At 32.3% G+C, this 16,873-nt stretch overlaps 1 protein-coding gene across 2 annotated transcripts in view; it reads right to left on the bottom strand.

Annotated features, from left to right (window-relative positions):
* Positions 1-16,873, bottom strand: part of LOC126741442 (nuclear hormone receptor FTZ-F1 beta) — a 127,520-nt gene that overhangs the window by 99,702 nt on the left and 10,945 nt on the right. The window contains exon 1 of one of the 2 annotated variants that reach the window (XM_050447848.1): positions 12,543-12,749. The exons of the other annotated variant lie outside the window; for it this stretch is intronic. The gene's annotated coding sequence lies outside the window, so the exon portion shown is untranslated. Of the gene's footprint in view, positions 1-12,542; positions 12,750-16,873 lie in introns of those variants that run through there. 2 annotated transcript variants of the gene reach the window in all.

Here is a 16,873-nt window from a genome sequence, read left to right as displayed (position 1 = left end):
ATGGTTATTGTTGTTAGACCTTTTAGTTGAAACTAATATAAAATTATCACGTATAAATAAAAAGTGCACAAAACCACATTAATTGTCTATTTTTGGTGATACAGCAATTATTAAGAATTTGTTATGTTGGGCTAACTGAAATGGGATGGGGCTCTTGTATCAAATAAAGACATCTGCCACTATTTTCTTTCTACAAAATTGTTATGTTAATAACGTTAATGAGGTTCTTATTTAGGGTCAGCATACCCTGTGTTTAATACCTCACCAAATATTCTGACATTTGCACAGCAATACACTACTTACCTATATTTCTAGTTTAAATAAGGAAAAAATATAAATTTAACCCAAATATGATTAATAAAGAGAAAATGAGTAGAATGGAGATGAGAGACTAGAGAGACAGAACAAAAGACAGTTATACAGGGTTATTAAAATCAAACAAAGACAAATCAAGCTTATCACAACATCACGGAATAAAAGAGTAAATAATTTGAATATAGGTATGTTTTTACTACTTTTTAAAATTTTTTTTTGTTTATTTGAGGTGTTATTTCAATAGGAAGAAGATTATAGAATCTGGGAGCAAGGTAACAAATATTTCTTTCCAAATAAGATCTTCTAAAAAATGGAGTTTCTACATGTTCATTTGTGACAGGTCTAGTTTCGTATTTAATGTCAATGATGTAGCGCGGTTGATTAATTTGAGTTATAATAATAAACAAGCTTGGAACACTAAGTATATTGGTTTCTTTACAAAGCAATTCTGTTGGGTATAAATGATCTTTATAGAACGTTATTTTAATAATTGTGTTTTGGCACGTTTTAGGACACGAAATGGCACCATCGTAAGAGCCACCTCACACCACAATACAATATCGCAACACAGATTAGACTAAGGAGTAGTAAACCGTAGTAACATATTTAATATTGTTCTTAATTCATAAAATCTGTAATACATTTTTCGAATTTTCTTAGCAGTTTCTATAATATGCTCTCAGAAATTGATCAATTTTTATGCCCAATTATTTTTTTAATTTGACTTTTTTAATGTGTGCACAATTACAATTTAAAAATTTACATTTTTCACAGTTAATTTTAATTAAATTATTTGGTGGTTGATCAGCAGAAGTTAAGGAAACGGAAATGAACTTTGGTTTAACTACAATCTACACTAAGGCTCAATCGGTTAAGATGTAACCAATTTTGTATAACTTGCATATTACCTTCTACTTCAGAATATACTGCTTTTCAACTACTTGCAGAAAACACTATTGCTGTGTCATCTGCGTATGAAACAATTTTTCAACCAACTAGAAGTTTGCCAATATCATTGATATAAGTTAAGAAGAGGAGAGGCCCCAATACCGTTCCCTATGTGGAACTCGATAGTTCTACAAATTCTATCATTCAGAACCACTTTTTGAATTCTATTTTTTAGTGGAGCAAGTATATGTAGAAGTAAATATTTGCAAGAAATCATTTGTTTTTGGTGGAGAGTATATTCCAAGAAATGCTACACGCGATAAGTACGAGTTACATGGGATGTCAGTTCATAAAAAAACTGTGAAAGCTACCAACAATCATCGGTGCTGGTGTTCGGTGATTACAACCTACCTGAGGCGGTTTGGTCAAATGATGTTGATGGGGTTTGTGTAGCTTGCAATGAACACTATCCAGCCCGTGTATTAGCTACTACGAAATGATTCCTTGCTAAAAATCCACGTCTCGTCAATGAAAACTGGAGTAAAACCTTCCGGACCTACATTTCTATTTTTGATATACTCCCTTAAAAAATTGATTCTTTTATGAACAATATTTAGCAAGTCCATCAAATATTTTCTGTTATTTGATTTTTTCCACTTGAAGCCTATACTATTGATCCATCTTCTTAAGGAGTCAATGGAAAACTCAAAATATTCAATTTCTTCCCTGAACTTTTCTCTTATTGTTGCCAATATTACATATTCTTTTCTGGCGTACATAGAATAAATTGTGTCCCGAATTCTATGTTTCAAATATGTTGTAATTTTGGTTTTTGCTGTCTTTTGCTTGGAAGATATACGGGCTGCGTCATCCTGATCTGATTTTATCCCATTCTTCTTTATATTTGCGATCGTTGTTGTGCTCAATTTGAAGTGCAATTCCGTTTCGAACTTGTTCCTTTTCCAGTTGAAAAAAAGCCAATATATTTAAAATCATCAGCTGCGATTGTTCATTATACCTATTATATCTTTTTTTAGGCATTATCTAACCCTTTTCGAAATAACGTTCAAGAACAAGTTGACAAACCAATATTTTTGATTGACAGTGACAGATATTTCACATAACCTAGTATATAAAAGATGAATAATCATCAGACACCAATTTTTTTCAAAAGTTTGTTGTCGTCGCTGTTTGGAATATGCTAAACAAAGATAAACAAAAATGACGTCATTACAAATGGGTATAATTTCGACTTTATGTCTTTACAGGACTCTACCTTCCCAGAAGCTTGGAAGCACAGTTTCATCATGCCGATATTTAAGGCTGGCAATAGGGGGGATATTGCCAATTATCGTAGAGTATGTATTCAAAACTCATTGGCCAAATTTTTTGATAGTTTGGTTTGCGGTAAGCTAACATGGCAATGCAAAGGAATCATTAGTGAAAAACAGTCAGGATTCTCTTCTGGAAAATTCACAACCAGCAGTTTGGTTCAATACGAGTGTGATCTGTTGGAGGCTTTGGAGAGGGGGGTTCAGACTGATGTGGTCTATACCGACTTCTCCAAGGCCTTCGACAGGGTGAACTTTGGTCTCTTGCTGGCCAAGTTGGAAAGTGCTGGTTTTCATAACTCCCTCTTAAAATGGCTACAGAGTTTTCTGATAGGAAGAACTCAGAGTGTGAAGGTGCATGGCTGTACTTCTGCACCTACTAATGTAGTCTCAGGGGTTCCTCAGGGATCTCACTGTGCCCCTCTGCTCTTCAATCTATTTGTGAATGATATTGTTAATGTGATCAACCATAGTTCTGTAAGTATGTTTGTTGATGACCTGATGCACTACATGCAGATTAAGCAGGTGAATGATATAGCCAAACTTCAGGAAGACCTTGATGCTTTGTGTGAGTGGTCAGTGATGAACGAATAGAGGCTCAATATTTCCAAGTGTTGCTACATATCATTTCATAGAGGTTCGAAGGGATTCAATTCTACATATAGCATCCTTGGTAAGTCCGTGCAGTATGTGAATGTAGTCAAGGATTTGGGCGTCTGGTTCGATGAGCATCTGAGATTTGTTCATCACATCTCTAAAATAACTTTAAAGGGACTAAGAGTGTTGGGTGCTGTAAACAGGTATAGTTCACATCTCTCTCTGCAAGCCTATAGACTCCTTTATGTCTCACTGGTTAGATCTAATCTTGAATTCTCTTCAGTAGTGTGGTCTCCTCTGTATCAGAATTCAATAGATATGATTGAGAGAGTGCAAGATGGATTTTTAAGGTGTGCTGCATTTAGAATGGGCATTAGCTTTGACGAGTACCATCGTGAGGACATGAGAGTAAGACTTAACCTGGACACATTGGCCAAAAGGCGTGTGAACGCTGATCTTTGTTTTGTCTTTAAGCTGGTTAATGGCATGATTAATGCTCCTGACCTTCTTTCTAAAGTGGTTCTTAATGTTCCAAATAGAACTCTACGCAATTTTGACCTTTATCATGTTCCTATGCACAGAACTGAATATGGCCGTCATTCTCCTATCGATAGATCTCTGAGTGTCTTAAACGCTCATAACATTGATTTATGTAGTAGTTCACTGTCCGTTTTTAAGAATAGCCTGAGCAGACTATGGCTGTAATGGTGTCAACTCAGTTCTTAGATATATATATATATATATATTTATTTACATTGTATCAACTCACTAGGTTAAGTTTTCTATTGTGTAATAATCTATTTTGTACATTTATTTTGTAATATGAGGATTCCCGTAAATTTAATAAATAAAAAAAAATTTTAAAAAATATGAATTAAAAAGTTCTAAAGCCGTTCCCCTGATACCAATATCAAATACTTTGGCTAGGTCCATAAAAACACAGATACTTTTTTTTGCCTTGAGTTTAAAAATTATACTGGTCAGTTCGACGGTTGCATTTTCTGTATTTTTTTGAGGTTAAAAGTCGAACTGATTTTTTTTCTCTTTGGAGTGTATTATTGTTGTTTTGTTTTACTGCTTAATCCAATATTTTTATAATACCTTTGTTATAAATATTTTGTGTTTCTAAAGAATAAAGCTTATTTAGACTTGAATATTTTATTAATTTTAGTTAATGTTTTAGTATTTAACTTCTCATTTGATTTAAGTTTTATAAAAAATTATTTATTTATTTTAACTGAAATGTCTCAATCCAAAAACTTGTTTGAATAAAATAAAGAAGTCCGACCCCTAACCTACCCTATACTTCAACCCGGTTCACAGAACACGCCCCTCTCGACACATCATCGTGCAATAAATGCACCACCACCACCAGTCTAAAAGGATGCACTTAAATCGATCATTTTATCGAGGAGATTCACCCTATCCCGACTATTCCCGTCTCATTTTAACACATTATGGGGGAAGCGGATCGCGCCAGACGACGAGGCAGCGCACGAAGAAAAGGGCGGAAAGGTCAAGGCCCTTTAGTCACGTGGTCGACCCCAAGGTCACTCCCGGCTTTTCGGTGCAATGGCCCTTGTGTACGCCCGAGAGATCTCGCAATGACGACCGCCGAATATGGATTTATCGTGTAAGAGCGAGAAAGCCTGCTGGCATGTAAGGAATATAAATTAATTCGTTATATAGCTTCAGTTGAAACATATCGTGTATGATGTCTTTTTTTATTGAACTTAAATGGTGGAACTCTAGCCCCTATGGAGGTAATAAATCCAAGGGTTTTAGGTGATGGTTCTTATATAATGGGTGCCTTAAGAAGTTAGTTTGCTGCTCACCAATACACTCAAAGGGAACAAGATTCACTTACTTCCATTTTCATTTCTTCACTCCATTATTGGCAGTTTACATCTAGATCAATAGCTTCACACATGACCAACAAACTTGAAAAACAAGCAGCAAAAAGGCAGAGCACTTCACTGGCTTGCGAAATAATATCTCAAATTATTTAATTCTGAAGTTCTGTCAGTCAGAAGCTACTCACCCACCTAAACCCGTCCTAAAACACTAATTGATTCTATGAAATGCCTTTGGGGAGTTTGTAAAGATGACATCTGCTTACGGATGATAATTGCTGATTAAGTGGAAGTGTTTATGGAATTAGAAAGTTTTCACCAGTTAGCAATATCTCTTGAATAAAATGTTCTGTACACAATAAAAAATACTTGTTGTGTACAGAACAATTATCCTTGAAGGACCTTGGCATTAATATAAATGTCCAAAAAAACCAAACAAATGTTAAGTAGATTTATAGTGATAAAATTACAATGTTTTATCCAAAGATTCACCACCAAGTGGAAACCTGGAAATAGGTGCTAATTTCTTTGAGCGTTGTTGAATGCACATTATCATTATGGAGATGATTATAAGCAACAAGTCACAGAACAACCCTAATAACAGAAAAACTTTGGATACTTCAGGATACCGGAGATTATGCACTTTAAAATATCTCAGGTCTATCCTGAACTTTGAAATTGCCTGTTGGGTGCCATTTTTGAAATGGTTTTAAACCCAGAAAATTAAAAAAAAAGAGGTAGGTACATACTTCGACAGTGATACTTTGTATATTAGTACACAAAATATGTGCATATAATTTATGTTTTACTGGTTACTAGAGTAAACCCGCGACTCCGCCCGCGTGGTACTTGATTATACTGGCATGTCAGTCTTGGAAGGAATAGGAGAAACTGACGAAAATTAATCATATGCTCATATTTGATTAAAACTATTCCTAAAGTCTCCCTGCGGTTAAAACAAATTCCCGTGCAAAGAGATCATTTATCTATGATGCAAAAAAATGTATAACCATTTGTCCTCACAACTTAGCAGAACCTAAATAACTTTAAAAAGTTCCGATGTCAGAGTAAAAAACTTTTGATTAGTAAGGCTTATTACACCTTAGATGAATTTTTTAATCCATCGACTAACATAAGTAATATTAAGATTTATGTACCCACCTTACTTTATTTTATTTTTTGTTTGTGTCAAGTGCTATATTTATACGGTATGTCAATTTTATGTAAATTTTTATTTCTACTCCAAATTTTGAACCATCTATGTTATTTTATAATTTAATTTTAGCTTTGTCAATGAGATGTTAATCTTTCGACAATAAAGCATGTTTTGACTTTTGACATTTTTATTCCTAAAACCGCTTCTAAAAAATTTGAAATGGCAACACTGCAGACAAAAGCCATCATCATGTCATCTTGCGAAATGTCATCTAGACAAACGGCTTTGTGTTTACATTCGACATTTGAGAAGTTCTGTTTTTTCTTTAATTTTTGGTTAAAAAAGGAAAAAGGTTGAATCATTTCAGTGTTTTTGTTGTTAACTGTTAAGATAGTAAAAACTTGTGCACCATGGGAAAAAGGCGATTTAAGCCGATTTCTTCACAAGTAAATACCGATATTGTCATAAAATCATATTAAGGAATAACCGTGGTCATAAACGCAGAATAATAAAAAATTATTAAGAAATCTATAATAATTATAAAATATTTAATTTTCATAAAAATGCTTTTTATTAGATAAATAAGTACCTTTACTCTAATGAAGTACGCTAAAAAAACGCATAAAGATTTCATAACTTGTACCGGTGAACTTGTATCGGTGGAATCAACAATGCGATCGAGCGGCGTTGCGATGTTGCAAGCAAACAAACTGCCCATAGTTCCACGGCAATGCTGATTCTAGCCTTTCAATGATCTAAGTTTCTAGGGTAGATAGAAGATAGTAAAAAAAAAGAAAAGTTCATATGAACATGGGTCCGAAAATGCTTCAGGGAGCTAGAACTCTTTGAAGAAAACCTTTAAAAACTAGTCTGCGTTTTATAGATTCGGAACATAAATTATTGTTAGTACGTTTATTCCTTTGAACCTACTAAACAAAAATAATTTTAAAGAAGGAAGCAAGGGGAATATTTGTTAAAGTTAAGCTCATTTCTCCAAGACTTTTCAATTTCTGCCACTGGGTATTAGATTATGATGCTCCTATGCCTTTTGCATAAAAGAGGTGCTCTCAGCAAAAATCTCTAAATATCACCGTTTTTGTAAACATTGACTAAAAGTAAGTTAAGATACAGCACCAGAATTAATTATTTTATTAATAACGCTAAGTTCATTTGCCGAAAAGCGATAGTGCATGTTAACAAGGTTCGAGAATTAATCAAGACTGAACTTCTAACTTTTTGCTGGTCGTCCCACAATACTGTGCAATCAAGTAAATTTAAAAATTACATAAATTTATATTTACCATAGCAAAAATTCTTTCAACCCCTATAAAATTTCACGTATAAAATTTAATGATAAATAGATTTAATTAAATTTTCTTAATACAGTCCCAGAGTAGAAACAAGCCTCAACCCGTAAAAAGATTTGTATTTTAGGACGCATCCTATTATTATAGTTTTCGGCAATTGAACCTTATTAATAAAATAATTAATTCTGGTGCTGTATTACTTATTATTATTGTTTACTTTTAGTCAATTTTTACAAAAACGGTGATATTTAACGATTTTTGCTAAGCGCACCTTTTTTATGTGATACTCAAATAGGCAAAAATTGAAGTCTTAAAGAATGGGGATAAATTTACCAAATATCCCCCTGGTTTTCACGCCCCTGGCTAAAATTGTTTGTGTTTAGTAGGTTAAAAGGGATAAACTTTTGCTTGCGGTAGCTCAAGTAGTTCCGAAGCTATGAAACGAAAACTATAGTTTTTAAAGGTTATCTTCAAAGAGTTCTAGCTCCCTGAAGCATTTTCGGACCCATGTTCATATGAACTTTTCTTTTTTTTTTTTATGTGTTCTATCTACCCTAGAAGTTTGTAACATGATCAACGGAACACTCTGTATACCGGGTAACACAGGAAAAAGGGAACACTTAATAACTATTTTACTCTTCAAGATAAATATATAAAATTTGGTATATTGACGGAATTGCTATAAGAGCATCTTTTGACATTTTCAGTTGTTTTCTATCGTTTCGTGTTTAACCAGAAGTGACACTAACTTTATTTTAAATGAGAGTAAGAAAAACTTTTTGTTTTATACTTGTTGATTTTTACAATTTTTTAAATCTTAAAATAGGGTGCCATTCACGGAAAAATAGTTTTCATTGCATTTTATGACTCAAATCTTTTACACGCCTATTTAAAATGTCCAAACCAGTAATTTTGGCTTTTATTTTATTTTTTTAAACAGCACGTTATTTCGAACAACCACTTTTGAAATAAAGTTTTCTCCCAATAATTTGGTATGATTATTTTTTAAATCGGGGGATGAATAAGCCTATAAGAAGAAAAAAATTAAGTCATATATATAAATAAACGCATTTAATTAATAGAAATACCATAGAAGGCTTTGATTTCTTGACTAGGAGGCTGCGTTTTGACGCGTTCTTAAATTATTTTTAAATTGACATAATACATCATAACGTCTTGTCAAGTATAATTATTGTTTGTCAGTCAAATAAATTTGCCGCAGTTTTTTGAAAGAATTCTTATGTTTACTAATATTTGAAATGTTCACAGACTGTATTTCTAAAAAACTGATTTAAGTAACAAAACACAATGAATAGTATTTTTCCGTGATTATTCGATTAAAATTTTCAATGTCCAATTATCCAACCCAACCAACCAAGTCCAACCCAATCCAAGGAACCCCTACCTTATTCATTATATGTGTCGCATTCGCCTGCTGCTCATGCAACAAACGAATGGCAATGAACATTGAACAAAAATTAGATGAGAGACATTAATTACTATAAAGTATTTGGATAAAAAATCGACATTAAAAACTTTTTATAAACCTTTTCACCTGACACCTTTATACAAATAAAAAAATTAAACAATATCTGTTGGATATCAATCCAAGATTAATTAATATTGAATATTTTTATTTTTTTGTTTAAATTGGGAAATCATAGGATGGTTCTTTAATAATTAACTATTTTATTTAGAATACATTTTTCCGCGAAAATACGTACATTGTTTTGCGGGCTTGTAACCATACTGACCTGGCGCAATGCAGGCCAAATGAATTGCCAAAAATTGGAAGGAAGTATGCGCAATAGTACCTACACACACTTGCAAGTAGTTTTTGTAAAACAGCTAACCGCTAACAGCCTTATACATATTGACCGCCGGTGATTTTCCTGCAGTAATTATTTAACGAATTAAATTAAACTTATAATAACGACTTAAACTAAACTTTACCTAAAGTGTCAGTGCCTGATATGGAAGGAATGATGAACTGGTAGCGCTACCAAGCCCGACTTCAACGAAGCAAGGTAAGCCATTATGCATCACTAATGTGCGTTCGAACATTTATTGAAAAAACGAACTATTAATCTACCTCAAAAAACCTAATACAGTCCACTAAATCAAAAGTCTGACGACGACAATATCTAAAGAATGAAACCTAAGAAAATAGCTTTAGAATCCGGCAACGCTGTAGTCATTAGTTTGATTCCCCTGAATAAGTTATGTGTATGAAATATCAATATTTTGACAGTTAATAATAGATGTCATTACTTCAACGTTCCCAAAACTAAATAAGGCAATTTGGTAAACAGCTTTAAAAAGTGTTGGGTTTTCAATTATTATATTTTATTTATTTAAAATAGGCATAAAGTAAAAATATTTTAGATCAATATAAAAGTGATTAACCGGATAATACCATAGTATATTTTCAATATTAAATTTGTGTCCATAAGTAAATAGGAGCATAGGAAAATCGTCATGTGGCTCATCCAAAAATTTTTTTAATATAATTGTTTTAATATAATAGATTTATATATAGTATACAGTTTGACTGTGACATATTCGACACCTCCTTCGTGCCTTGTCAGGACTATGGGTCAACACATGGCCTATATTGTCGAAACGTAATTTGTTGATTCCTGTTGCAAGATTTCTAATTACCGTGATTTTCTCTGTTTTTATAAGACGAAGTGCTATATAGGATTTGAAATCAAGTTGCGACATTGATGTATCATTGAAAATGTAATAAAATTTCCATGCATTGACAGTTAGGCTGTCAATGGCATTGATGAATATAGGCCACCACCACTTTTTTCCCAGTACATTACACCTGTAATTGGCGATGCCATTATCGTGCAAATCCACTCCCCCCATATACTTGTTATATTCAGATATAACATTGGGTTGAGGAACAGACTTATCAACTCTTTTTTTCCTATCAAATCTTTTCACACGACTAATAGGCTCAACGCCAAAAGTATTACTAGCAACAGTCACCACCGAATTGTCGTTCCAACGAACTATTGAGACGTTTGATAATTTGTCATATGCCGCTGAGTAGGTCCCACGGTCCTTCTTTCCTATCGACTTAGGATCTTCAACTGGACATTTGTTAGTTCTGTTGTCCCTGATGGTACCAGTAGCAAAAAAGCCATTATTTTTCAAGTGTACAAATAATTTAAATGAGGAAAAAAAGTTATCAAAAAATATTTGGTGGTTTATAGGCTTTTCTACTACCGACAGCAGACTTAGAACAACATCGCCACCAAGTCCAAGTGAAAAGTACTTTTTATTGGGGTCATGTCCTGCATATGGCAAAGAATAAAAAAGATACCCCCCCAGATGAACAAAGGCACCAAATTTTAAACCCAAATCGAACGGGCTTGCTCTTCAAAAATATCTTACAAGAGTGCCTACTGAAATAAGGCACCATTTGTTCATCTATAGATAAATTGTGAAGAAAAACACCGAATTGCATATTTTTTTTGTTTAGAATATTTAAAAATGAACGCACCTTTGAAAATTTGTCAGTTTTGTCTAGCTTGTCAGAAAGATGCAAGTTTCGCTTGATACTTTGAAATCTATTTCTACTCATGCAAGTTTTCACTACATCAACACCTTTATCTTCATCATTGGACCAATAAAGTCTAGTTTGTGGAAGCTTATGATACCCCGATAAAAGGAGAATGCCAATAAAACCTAAAAATTCATCTTTCCGCAATAAAAAGCTATGGCGGTTATTATCTCTAGCATATTTTAGCGTAAACTCTAATACTAGGTTCACAACTTCATCGTCGAAAAATAAAAAGAAAGTTTCTAATGGAGTCTTTCCACTATATAGATTTTTTAAATGTTCTTTATTTTGAAATTCTACTGAGGTTGGAGAGTGTGTGAGCTGATCTCACCTTTTTCCCATTTTGCTCCTGGGCATTGCTGAGGCACTTTACCAGCAAGTAACTTTCTCCGAATGGAAGCAAGCGTTTCATCGTCGGACGAATCGTCGATTTAGGTAATAAAACACAATGAATATTATTTTTCCGTGATTAGGTTCGATTAAAATTTTCAATGCATTTATGACACCTTATTTCAAAATTAAAAAAATGATTTTTTCTACGAGTATAAAACAAAAAGTAGCAAATGCGGTATCATTATTCTCAGAATATTATTTCCTATCAAAATACGTAATATATAATATACAAATTGTCCAATTTAAAATAAAAAAGTTAGTGTTAAACTAATCACTTCCTGTTAAACTATAGAAGTATTGTCACTAACAAAATATGTCAAAAGATGCTCTTAAGAATATTCTATCAATATACCAAATTTTATTTGTTCATCTTGAAAAGTAAAAAATTTATTGAAAAGTTTTCCCTTTTGCCTGTGTCACTTAGTATATAGATACCGAACCTCGGATGAAACGAACCAATTTGAATGATTTTTTAGGGTTAGTTATATCCGAACATTATTGTATTTTCTTTAAAATTAAAAATAGTATAAAATTTAAAAAATGCATCGAAATAATCATTGAATCAAATATTAGATGAGAGACATTAGTTACTATTAAAGTATTTGGATAAAAAAATAGACATTAAAATAAAACTTTAAACAAAATAAACCGTTTCATCTGACAACTTTATACAAATAAAATAATTAAACAATATCTATAGAATGAAACCTAAGAAAATAGCTTTACAATCCGGCAACGCTGTAGTCATTAGTTTGATTTCCCTGAATAGGTTATGTGTATGAAATGTCAATATTTTGACAGTTAATTATAAATGTCATTACTTCAACGTTCCTAAATTTAATAAGGCAATTTAGTAAACAGCTTTAAAAAAGTGTTGGGTTTTCAATCATTATATTTTATTTATTTAAAATAGGCATAAAGTAAAAATATTTTAGATCAATATAAAAGTGATTAAACCGGCGATAATACCATAGTATATTTTCAATATTAAATTTCGTTTTTTTTTTGTTAAGAATGGCTGATCCAAAAATTTTTAGATTTAAGGTAAGCATCCTAAACAGACCAAAAAAAATTAAAAATCGTTGGGTCGTAAATTATCTCAATCACCTATTTTAAATAATCTTATACCTGTTAAAGCAGATCCAATTGAACGCACTCTGCAAATTCCTTAATGGCCTTTAAAAGTCCTTATATAGCACACATTATAGGTCCAAGAACATGGCGTGAAAATAATAAGGAAAATGACATTAATTCAAAATAAATATGAACTTTTCCACGTAAAACTTTAATAAAGAAACTGCTGCCCGGCGGTTTCCGTCATCGCCCGTACCAACCGATTGTATTCTTTGACTGATCGGAAGATCGACGATCGAGGCTCGCGATGCCGACCCGTCGAACGGTTTCCAAGGTATTTCGCGAATATTTGCATTGCCGCGTTCAAATGTCCCGTTGGAACACTTTATAATCATCCAGTTTGAACCCTTTGTAACATTACTTCGATGGAATCAAAAACTCTGATCTCACTGTTTCAACTGATCCACTGGACCCCTACTCATCGACCAGTGTAATGCAATGGCAAAACTCGATGTTTATTATTTAACTAGGAAATTCATCAGTAAACTACACACTGTTTCTGGATATGACCTGGTGGAAAGTGAATTATTTACCAGTTTTTTAACTGGTTTATAAAGAGGTGGTATGGGCGATAACTCTCCCCATTTAAAATGCACGCCGCGCATCGGCGTCGCCGTTGCAATGCGATGGCTCCCTTCGTTGCTACCTGTTCAAGAAGAAAACGTCAACCTGAGTGGTAAAGAACGCGTTTATCTTTGTCCTTCGGCGTTTTAAGGGCCTTAAAAATTGTCTGGAGGCCGTATTATAAAGAACCATGAGGCTGGCTTCAAATAAAACATTCTTGTATCACTTAAAATACAAATATTATTGTAGAATCAGTTTTTGATTGTTTAAAAACATAGAAAGAATGAAAGAAGTGAAGAATACTAACACTGCTACAATCTCACTAAAAAACGAAATACTTTCCAATATTATTTCAGGTCTATAAGTCCCTATTTAATTATCTAGTCACAAAACATTGGTTGAAAGTCCATTCCGAGATTATAGAATATCAAATGCAATATTTATTGATACATTACACAGATGTGTTTGTTCAAGTTAAAATGTATGTCTAATGATAAAAAAAACTCTAGCAATCTTCTTAGATTAATGAAAGGCGTTTGACACGGTAGCGCACAATATTCTTTTTGAGAGTTTATAAAAAGTTGGTATAAGAGGGAGGGCACTGCTTCTAATAAAAAATTATTTAACTGGTAGGAAACAGAAAATTAACAATGTTTATAGCGAATATGTTTATACCATTACTACGGGAGTGCCTCAGGGTACAGTATTAGGTCTTATACTTTTTCTAGCTTATATAAATTAAATTGGAAAGATATTAAAAAATTGCAATGTATAGTATAGTATCATATGCTGATGACACAACACAGCTCTGTTATTTTCAGCTAACAATTGGAATGAAGTATATGATCGGGCAGAGTTGGAGTTGGACAGAATTTACCGTTGGCTAGATTTAAGTAAACTCAGTTTAAATTTTGAAAAAACTAATTTTATTGCTTTTTCCCCCACAAATGCAGATCAACTGACAGATGAATATATTTTAATACTCCATGGGTCAACTTGTAGTAAAACCAAAAACTGTAACTGTGTCAAAATTAATAAAGTCAATAAAATAAAATATTTGGGTATAATTATAGGTAAAAATTTAAAATGGAATGAACATGTCTGAAGATGTTCAGAGATGTATGAAGCTGTCTTTTTGACCTCTAAAATTAGAAAATTATTTTACAAATTTATTCAGCTTAGAGATATATTTAACAGAAAATTTATGCTTATATTGTACAATTCATAAATTGAATCAATATTGAGATACAGGATTGTTTTTGGGGAGGCTTATATGATACAAATCTGAAAGTTCTATCAACTTGTCAAAATAGTATCGAAGAAACCTCATAGATACTCTACATTGTTATTGTATGAAGAGTTAAATGTCCTTAACATTACAAATTTGTAGATATTTTCTTGTTTGTTGTGCTTTCCTAAATAACAGTTTTTCCCTCATGTCACATAGTTACTCCACAAAAATGAATTAAAAGAAAATCTGCACACGCAAGTTTAGTAATTCATTTTGCTGTAGATTTATTACATGTTTTCTGTCTAAAGTATATAATATGCTGCCATTTTCTATTAAAAAGCTGGTTACGAAAGGTGATTCCAAGACTAGAACACCAATAAAATTATTCATTCTGCAAAATAACAACATTTGTACATTTTTTTTAAATTAGAATCTCAACATGTTTTATATTTTTGTTCTTTTTAATATTACATTATTTAATGTCCACTTTTTCGTTTCACTGTTGGCACCTCTGTCGTCTGGCCAACTTTGTCCATCTTGCCATGCGCATCATTTTGTAAACAGAGAGTGAATCGGTGCACACAAATTGATTATCAATTTAGGCTCGATCAATCTCCTTAAAACAAAAAATAAGTAGGTATATAGGTATTTATTTAGATTTATTTAGCTTTAATTATTGGGTAAAATATTGTTTATTATTATACCCATTAGTTATAGTTATAAATATGAAGTTTTGAGGTATTATTGAATTGTAATTTATAACTTATATGTAAGATATTTTGATTTGATTTTGATTTGAATGGCAAGAAATATATATAAAAAGTTAGAAAATTAAATGATTCAGATTCAAAAAACAAGCAGAATACCTAAAGAAAACAGACTTTTATACAGAATCAGCAGGTAACAGAGTAAGATTCCAAAATATAAAAATTTATATTTGGATATATAGTTATTACATAAAAGAGTAATTCAACGCACTAAGTTGAATATTCAAAATCATAAGTCAAAAAAAAATGTAAACTGCTTTTCAAGTATGTATGTATCAAAAGCGCCATTTATCCAATATAATTCAATTTCCTTAAAAAATATTTTGGCTTCAATATTTCTTTTATAGCATGGAATAATAATAAAGAATTGGACACAATATTAGTCAGAGCCTGGTCTCATTCTAGAGAGCCTGTGAAAGTCTTTGAAAATGTTCCTATGCCTGCGGTAATCGTGCATATCTGAATAAGTTCTAAACTGTGATATGTTATTAACAATGCAAATTAAACATTGATAGATGTAGGTGCAAGAAAATTTCAGTACATCAGGTCTCTAAGGTCTCTGAAATACTGCCTTACAACAATATGTATATCCCAGGACAATCATTCTCCTCATATATCTCCCTTGAAGCTCAAAGATTTCCTACACTTGGCTAGAATGGCCCCAGTTCAGAATCCATACCACATATTTGCAGAAAAGTAACCATGGTAGGCAGACAAAATAGTGAAACAGAAAATTAATAAAATAATGTAGCTTTTAAGGATCTTTTCACAAAAAGTATTCTAATGAGTTTGCCTGATAAGTTGTACTTGGAACATTGAATACACTAGAATAATAAACATTGGCTGTTTTGGATTGAGCGCAACATCTACACAGGGGGCAGAGGGGATATGTTGTTGTTTAAAATGCTTAGTATTTAATGTTGCCAGTGATTACTCAATATTGACAGACGACAATACAGTGATATAATACATTTTTTGTAATTAGCAGAAACTGAATTGCATTCTTTATTATGAAGCAAAAGAAAGAGTGAAATTCGTTTAATAACCCAAACTATTTCGTACTATGTTTATGCTAATCACTAATAATAATTACTATTTTTAATTTGGATTCTTTAAATCGCCAAATTTCCACACAGAACGGCAACGCTGTAAATTTTGCAGGTATTTATAACGATTTATTTATTACGACTTATATTATTTATTTATTACTACTGCGACTCCGTGAACGTACATGCTCTGTGAATTCAGAAGATAGCAAATGTATAAATACAATAAAACAAGCTACGACTAGCAAATATGTTAGTGTCTGCTTCGATAGATTCCTAAAATGGGATATACATATTAAGTATATCGCTAGTAAAATAAGAAAAACAATCTTCAAATTTTATGAACTAAGAAACATATTGCCCGCTATTTTAATAAAATCAGTCTACACAGCTTTGATAGTCTCTTCTTCATTATGGTATACTTTGTTGGAGTGCAGCATCCCAATCTATCCTGTAACCTTTCTCAATTGTGCAAAAATATGAATTGAAGATTATGCGGAATATCTTTTTAATGAATCTGGGCTCTCTACTGTTTGGCAGTTTTTCTGCTATAGATTGACCATTTTTATTATAAAAAATAAACTCATCAGTTAATCATTATCAGTGGCGAAGCGTATGAGTAGACAAGGTAGACACTGTCTACCCAAAATTATCCAGTATATAATATTTCATATATTTGTTGAGTTAAAATTTTAAAAAAATTAACACAGAACGTAG

The sequence above is a fragment of the Anthonomus grandis genome, chromosome 10 (genome assembly GCF_022605725.1).
Source record: "Anthonomus grandis grandis chromosome 10, icAntGran1.3, whole genome shotgun sequence".
NCBI lineage: Eukaryota > Metazoa > Arthropoda > Insecta > Coleoptera > Curculionidae > Anthonomus > Anthonomus grandis.
Note: the sequence above shows the minus strand (reverse complement) of the source record. Positions and strands in the feature narration are given on the sequence as shown.